This window comes from Elaeis guineensis, chromosome 4, assembly GCF_000442705.2.
Source record: "Elaeis guineensis isolate ETL-2024a chromosome 4, EG11, whole genome shotgun sequence".
Lineage (NCBI taxonomy): Eukaryota > Viridiplantae > Streptophyta > Magnoliopsida > Arecales > Arecaceae > Elaeis > Elaeis guineensis.
In genome coordinates this window covers 35,153,366-35,160,423 of record NC_025996.2, presented here as the reverse complement: position 1 = coordinate 35,160,423, position 7,058 = coordinate 35,153,366, and positions in this window count along the sequence as shown.

Here is a 7,058-nt window from a genome sequence, read left to right as displayed (position 1 = left end):
GGTAAGCTTTCTTGGGGCATTAATATATTGTCCGTTTTTAGTACTGTTGTATATTGCAGTCGCGTTCAATAATGCTGTCATGGTCGTGAAATCGCCTGGATACTATTCCAAAAAAATTGAAATGGAAAAGACAAGGCATCAGAGGTTGCATATGGAGGCCACCCATCGTTTTCAAGGATTTATATGGAGGAATTGGATGCCCTCTATATTGTCGTTTTATTCTTTAAGTCAAAGTTGACAGCGGACTGGGACTCGGTGAGCTTTTTGTTTTTTGGTAAGAAGGACTTGGTGGGCTTTAATCCACAGTCAATGACGTGTGGAATGGTGCTTCAGACGACAAGGATGGAGCATGTGCTCTGCTTTGGAGATACTAACAAAGTTTCCACAGAGACAAGGTGCAGTGGTGGTACTAACGTCATTGCCTTCATGAATGTTTTTTTGTCCCTTTCATTACTAAAATAAGAAGTTTTCCAAGTCTCATATCAATGCTCCACCTCATTACCAGGTCATATTATACTGTACACCAGAAAAATAATCTCTTCAACTATGTCGAAAAATTGTCATTTTAATCAAATAAACAGTAAAAAAAAAGATTGTTATTTTGGGGTTTGCTTGGATATCTACATTTTTGAAAGCAAAATTTAGATATTTTCTCATTCGTTCAAATATCGAGCAAAAAAAGGGGATAAATTAAAAATCCTTCAGGGAGGTCACTAAAGTATATCATCCGGAGATGACTCCTTGGCATGCCATCTACCTCATCTCCTATATTTTAAATTATGCATAAGATAAACTAATAATTATGTAATAGACTTTCATTAATAAAGCTCGAACGAAGAGGTAGGAAAGAAAGAAACAATTGATAAAAAGGGCATCCATAGTCACCAACTCTGTATCTATATAATCCAAGTCTCTTATCAATGCTCCCCCTCATTGCCAGGTCATATTATACCGTACATCAGAAAAATGATCTCTTCAACTATGTCGAGAAATTGTCATTTTAATCAAATAAACAGTAAAAAAAAAGATTGTTATTTTGGGGTTTGCTTGGATATCTACATTTTTGAAAGCAAAATTTAGATATTTTCTCATTCGTTCAAATATCGAGCAAAGAAGGGGATAAATTAAAAATCCTTCAGGGAGGTCACTAAAGTATATCATCCGGAGATGACTCCTTGGCATGCCATCTACCTCATCTCCTATATTTTAAATTATGCATAAGATAAACTAATAATTATGTAATAGACTTTCATTAATAAAGTTCGAACGAAGAGGTAGGAAAGAAAGAAACAATTGATAAAAAGGGCATCCATAGTCACCAACTCTGTATCTATATAATATATTAAAGTTAAGACTACGGCCTCCTCAGTGTGACAAGTGTCCTTTATGCACGACTCCATGTGTCACATAACCGGAGGGATAGATGGCATGCATCCAGCATGTAGAAAAAAATATGATGTTCCATCCAAAAAAAAGGCAGCAGTCTAGATTGGATAGGTCGGAGATGCCGTTGGCGGCTAGCTCTACTCTCCCATCTCTGTCCCTATCATGAAAGAGATGCATGTAGGAAAAGTTTAGATTAGATGGCTTGGTATGCGGTAGCTCTCCTCTCCCATGCCATTCTCTATCACGAGAGAAGTGCACACAAAAAAAAAGAAGAAGAATGAGGCAGATGACTATGTTTCCGACCTCTTTAGAGTAGGGTTAAAGGGAAATTAAAGAAGAGTGTGGTGTTGGTTTACGGGGGGCAGCGATGTATCGGTGTTTGGATGGTGTAGATGTATGGGATCAGATTTTAAAAAAAATGATAATCCAAAGGGATTTTAGCGGTAGTTGTAGAGAGCTTTTTTTTGTCCGACGGTGAGGAGCATGAATCGACAGAGGAAGTGATCTGCCGATTTTAGGATGCATGGTATGGTCATATTGATATGGCCATATATGGGAGAGAAAATTGGTTGGTTCTCTTTTCAAGGGAGCTTGGCAGTCGATCTGACCCTACAATTTTTTGGTTGCCTCTACTTTGGTGGAATTCTGATATACTCATCGAATGTTCAAGGATTGCTACTGGATTTTCTGTAGCCTTTCAACTCCCATGGTGCATCATCTAAGAATGATACATTAGTGCAGGTGTGTGATAGGTTATTTTTTTTGGACTCATGAAATATTTCGGGGATTGTTGCCAGGTTTGTTGCGGCTTTCTGTCACCTGGGATGCATCATCTGCGGAAAGATCTCTGATCATTTATACCTCCGATGATTTGTATTCCTTCTTTTTATTATAATTTTTTTTTATGATTTAGAGGTGATTTGTGCATGTAAAGATTGAGAGTTTGGGTAAGGGAGCTAACATTGGGTATGAGGGGTTACTGCTCACCTTGGGTAGCCATCCACTCCATTAAAAAGGCCATGGTCTCTCTGTGATATATATTATTATTCTACAAGTTTCGGGTATTGGGTTAGGAGATTGTGGAATGGGGTGAATTGGGTTAGTGTTAGCATTAGGATTAGTGTGTAGGTCAGGTCAAGGTCGGGGTCAAGGTTAGGATTGTAGGTTAGGGTTAGTATTAGTGTTAAGATTAGGGTCAGGGTTAGGTCAGGGTCGAGTCGGGTCAGGGTTGGATGAGGGATCAGTATTATAGATTGGGTTTGTATTAGGGTTAGGGTTTATGTTAGAGTTTGAGTTAGGGATATGATTGGGGATTAATGAAGGATTAGTGATTGAGTCAGGTCAGGATCAGGTCAAGTGAGGGATCAGGATTGTAGATTGGGTTAGTATTAGTGTTAGAGTTTGGTTTAGGGATATGGTTAGGGTTAGGGTTAGAATTAGTAATTGGGTTAGATCAAGGTCAAGGTCAAGTCAAGGATAGGTGAGGGTCAAGTTCAACTGAGGGATCAAGATTGTAGATTGGGTTAGTATTAGGGTTAGGGTTTATGTTAGAGTTTGGGTTAGGGATACGATTCAGGTTAGGGTTAGGATTAGTGCCAGGGTTAGGTCATGGTCAGGGCACTACAAGAAATCTGACTAGTAACGATAGTATTAGCGATAGAAAATCATGTTGTTTCTAATAATAATTTTTAACCATCAAAAAATGATCCAAAAAAGATACCGTTGCTAATACTATTAGCGACAGACTGCTAACTATTAGCAATGGCAAAAGCCGTCGCTAATAAATTTAAATTTTAAAATTTTTTAGTTATAATTATAATTAAATAAATTAATTACCAATGGCTATTAGTAATGAAAAAATTTACCATTGCTAATAACTTTAAAAAAATATATTTAAAAAATTATAAAAAAAATATATTTAAAAAATTATTAAAATTTTTTTTTGGATAAAAGTATTAGTGACGGAGTTTAGCTTTTAGCAATGGATATTTACCATCGCTAATTCTTTACCGATGGCATTAGTGACGACAATTTTTTTTTATAATTTCCCCCTCACCGGTGACTCCTCCTTTCCGATTTTTCTCCCTTTGTCGGTGCCTCCTTCCTGATGGTTTCCCCCCACCCGGGTACCTCTTTTCCGACAGTTTTGAAAAAAAATTTCTCTCCCTTCCACACCTCATCTTCTCCCCTTCCTGTGATTCCCCCCCTCGATAGTGCCTTCTCCTTTCCGACTTCCCCCCTTGCCCGATGCCTCCTTCTTGGTGGTTTCTCCCTCTCGGTGCCTCTTTCTCGATAGTTCCCCTCTCCCTGTGCTATGGCATCTTGCGGCCTCGAGTCTGTATAATTTTTTTCTCTCTCCGCACCTCCTTCCCGATAGTTCCCCCTCCCTGATGGTTCCCCCCTCCTTGTGCTCCGGTATCCCGTGGCCTCAAGCTCGTGCTTCGGCCATGCCCGCAGCCACCCCGACCTGCCATCTCGGCACCGTCGGCCCATCCTTGTAGCCCTTGCCCAACCGCCCCTAGCCCGCCCCAATCTCATCGTCCCTACCCTGCCGGCTTGACCACATGACCCGACCCATGCTGTCTGCCCACAGCCCCATCCCCCATCAACTCGACCCCATAACCCTGACCTCGTTGGCCCCTGCTCCGTCGGCCGACCATACGGCCTCAATCGTGCTGTCTTCCCACAGCCTCATCTCACGCCTTTGTCTCTGTAGCTGCATCCCCGAGCTGGAATTCCATCCTCGAGCCATCCTCTCACCCCTCAGTCTCTACGTGCTTGCTTACATCTCAGTCCCTATGCGGCAGCCCGCCTTCTGTTGTGAGTTTTAGCGATGGCAGATCTGAGCCTTCTTCTTTTCCTCTTTCCCTTGTTTACTTTATTATTCTTTGATTTAAGTACTATTTTTAAGTTTTATTTTATTTTTTTTTTTAAATTCTACTCCTAGTTTTCGAGTGGGCTCAGATAGGGGTGGCGGCTCAGGGAGGCGGCCGCAGGCTCGAAGAGGCTATGATGATTGCTTGTGCGAGATGCACCTAAAGAGTCTAGAGAGAGATCGATGGAGGTAATGCATTTCTGTTCTTATTGTTGTAGTTGCAAGGCAAGCTTAGATGGTCTGTTACATCGCAGATAACTGTTTGCAGCCATTTCATGGTTAAATGTGCAGAGAAACTTGCAATGCCTTATTTTCAATGGCAGATCTAGTCTTCTTCTTTTCCTCTTTCTCTTGTTTACTTTGTTGTTCTCTAATTTAAATACTATTTTTAAGTTTTAAACTTGAGGCAAAAAAATGGTACAAGAGGGTCAAAATTTAATCTAACCATCCAATGAATTGGTCGGAGGTATCTATGCTTCGTATCATCGAATGAAATGTATATAGGAATAATCCATTCGAGATTCGAAGTAGTATATTAAAATATATTCTTTCATGTTGGTTTAGGCTTGAGGCATATCGATTACAATAGTTTTTCAGTTTCAACTAACTTAGTTACAGACTATTGGGTTATTGACTAACAAAATACGTTATTTTAAATCTTACATTGTCATCCATAAATATATAATTAAATCTTATATTGCCACCTATATAACTTCTTTAACATTATCCTTGATCTGCGTAAATCTATCCCTAACCGACATTGATCCTCCATCAGAGAGATCAGATGTTATATAAGATTGTTAGTTAACATCTGTAATATATTAGAGAAAAATGATTCTCATCCAGCATACATAATAATGGGTTGGTCTATTTTTATGAATGTGGTACAAAGTTAAGGTATCCCTACTCCAAGGATTCTTATATTTGCTTTCTTATTTTATTTGATGTTCATGTTATTATATGTTCATATCACTCTCTTTGCCATAGATAATATTTTGGAAGGTATGTCAGTTGAGTTGCCTAACAAATTTGAAGGCAGTCTATGATTATGATACATCTGGCATAGGTATGCTAAACAAGTGATACATTTGGCATGAGGTATATGTTATGGGCTCTTTTTCTTGTTTCCATATGATGTCTTAAAGCTAATGAGTGTCGATGAATTTTACTTGTTATATTCTTATGGCTATTGCTCATAAGTACTATGTCTTCACTGAATATATTTAAAATTTAGCCATTATGAGTCTAACATTTGTTATTCAAAATCAATTTTGCAGCACATTTATAAAGACCTCCGATGCTAATGTTTCTAGGGAAGGAGAACACAAAATCATGGCATTTATATGGCTTCAATGCAACCTTCTTGCTTACAATCCAAATTTGCATCATTACTTATATAGTCTGTATGAGAATCTAAAATACTACAGGTCTTCTGGATTTAGAATTTTTTAACAAAATATACCTTGATCTCCTAATTTGGTTTAAGTGTTATATCTCTGGCAGGATGCTAACCTCATTATGCCTGGTCTTGTTAGTCATGAAATTCACTTCTCCATTTTGCGAGAGGTTAGTTTATAATATCTTTCTCTTAATTACTAGAGAAATAGTGTTTTTTTTTGTATCTGTAGGAGCACAATCCAATTTCTGACCATATTAAGTTTCAAATTTCTACCATACTCATTTGATAGGGTTGGTTCTTATATTTCATACCTTTCTGTTGGATGCTTTGATCTATACTCAAATCAAATTCCATTCTCCAATCTTATATTTCATACCTTTTTATTGGACTCGTATCTACATGATCAATTGGGCTCATTGTTATAGCTATCATAGTAGCAAGTTTATTAATAATTTTTAAATTTATTTTAAATTTTTTATATTTAAAAGCTTCACATGTTTAGGCTTAAGTTTAGAAAGAAGATCTAAGGGCTAAAAATTTAATTCAACTATTCAATTGATGGGTCAGGGGTGTCTATAACTCCGTATCATCGAATAAAATATGTAGAAACAATCTATTCAAGAATCGAAGGAGTGTATCGAAAGATATACTTTTGTATTAAAACTTATTAATAATTTTTTTTATTCCCATATGATGTCTTATTTTGGTTGTCGATGAATTTTGATTGTTAATTCTTATGATTGCTTTTTTTAATTTTTTTTTTGAAAAACAAAAAGAGCACTCACTGGTGCAAGAAGGAGAGGGGTTGCTAGCGACCTCTGAGCTTTCGAGATACCATCCAACAATACAGTTATTGAGATTCTCTGAGATCCACATCTATGCGATCAGTTGCCTCATTGTCACAACCATACAGTAGATAAGTTTATTATTAATTTTCTTTACTTATTTTAAATTTTATATTTAGAAGCTTCATATATTTAGGCTTGAATTTGAAAATGGGATCTAAGGGAAAAATTTAATCTAACCATCTAGTCGATGGATCGGAAGTGTCTATAGCTCTATATCATTGAACAAAATATATAGAATAATCTATTCAAAATCAGAATAGTATATCAAAATATATGCCTCTGTATTGACATATATGCTTTCATATCAAAATTTATTAATAATTCAAAAATAGGATCTAGAAGGTAAAAATTTAATCTAACTATTCAAACGATGGGCTGAAAGGTATTTATAGCCTCATATCATGAATAAAATATATATAAAAATCTATTCGAGAATCGAAATAATATATCAAAATATATACCTCCGTATCGATATATACGCTTTCATATTAAAATTTATTAATAATTTGAGAATAAAATTTATGAGATAAAAATTTAATCTAACCATTCA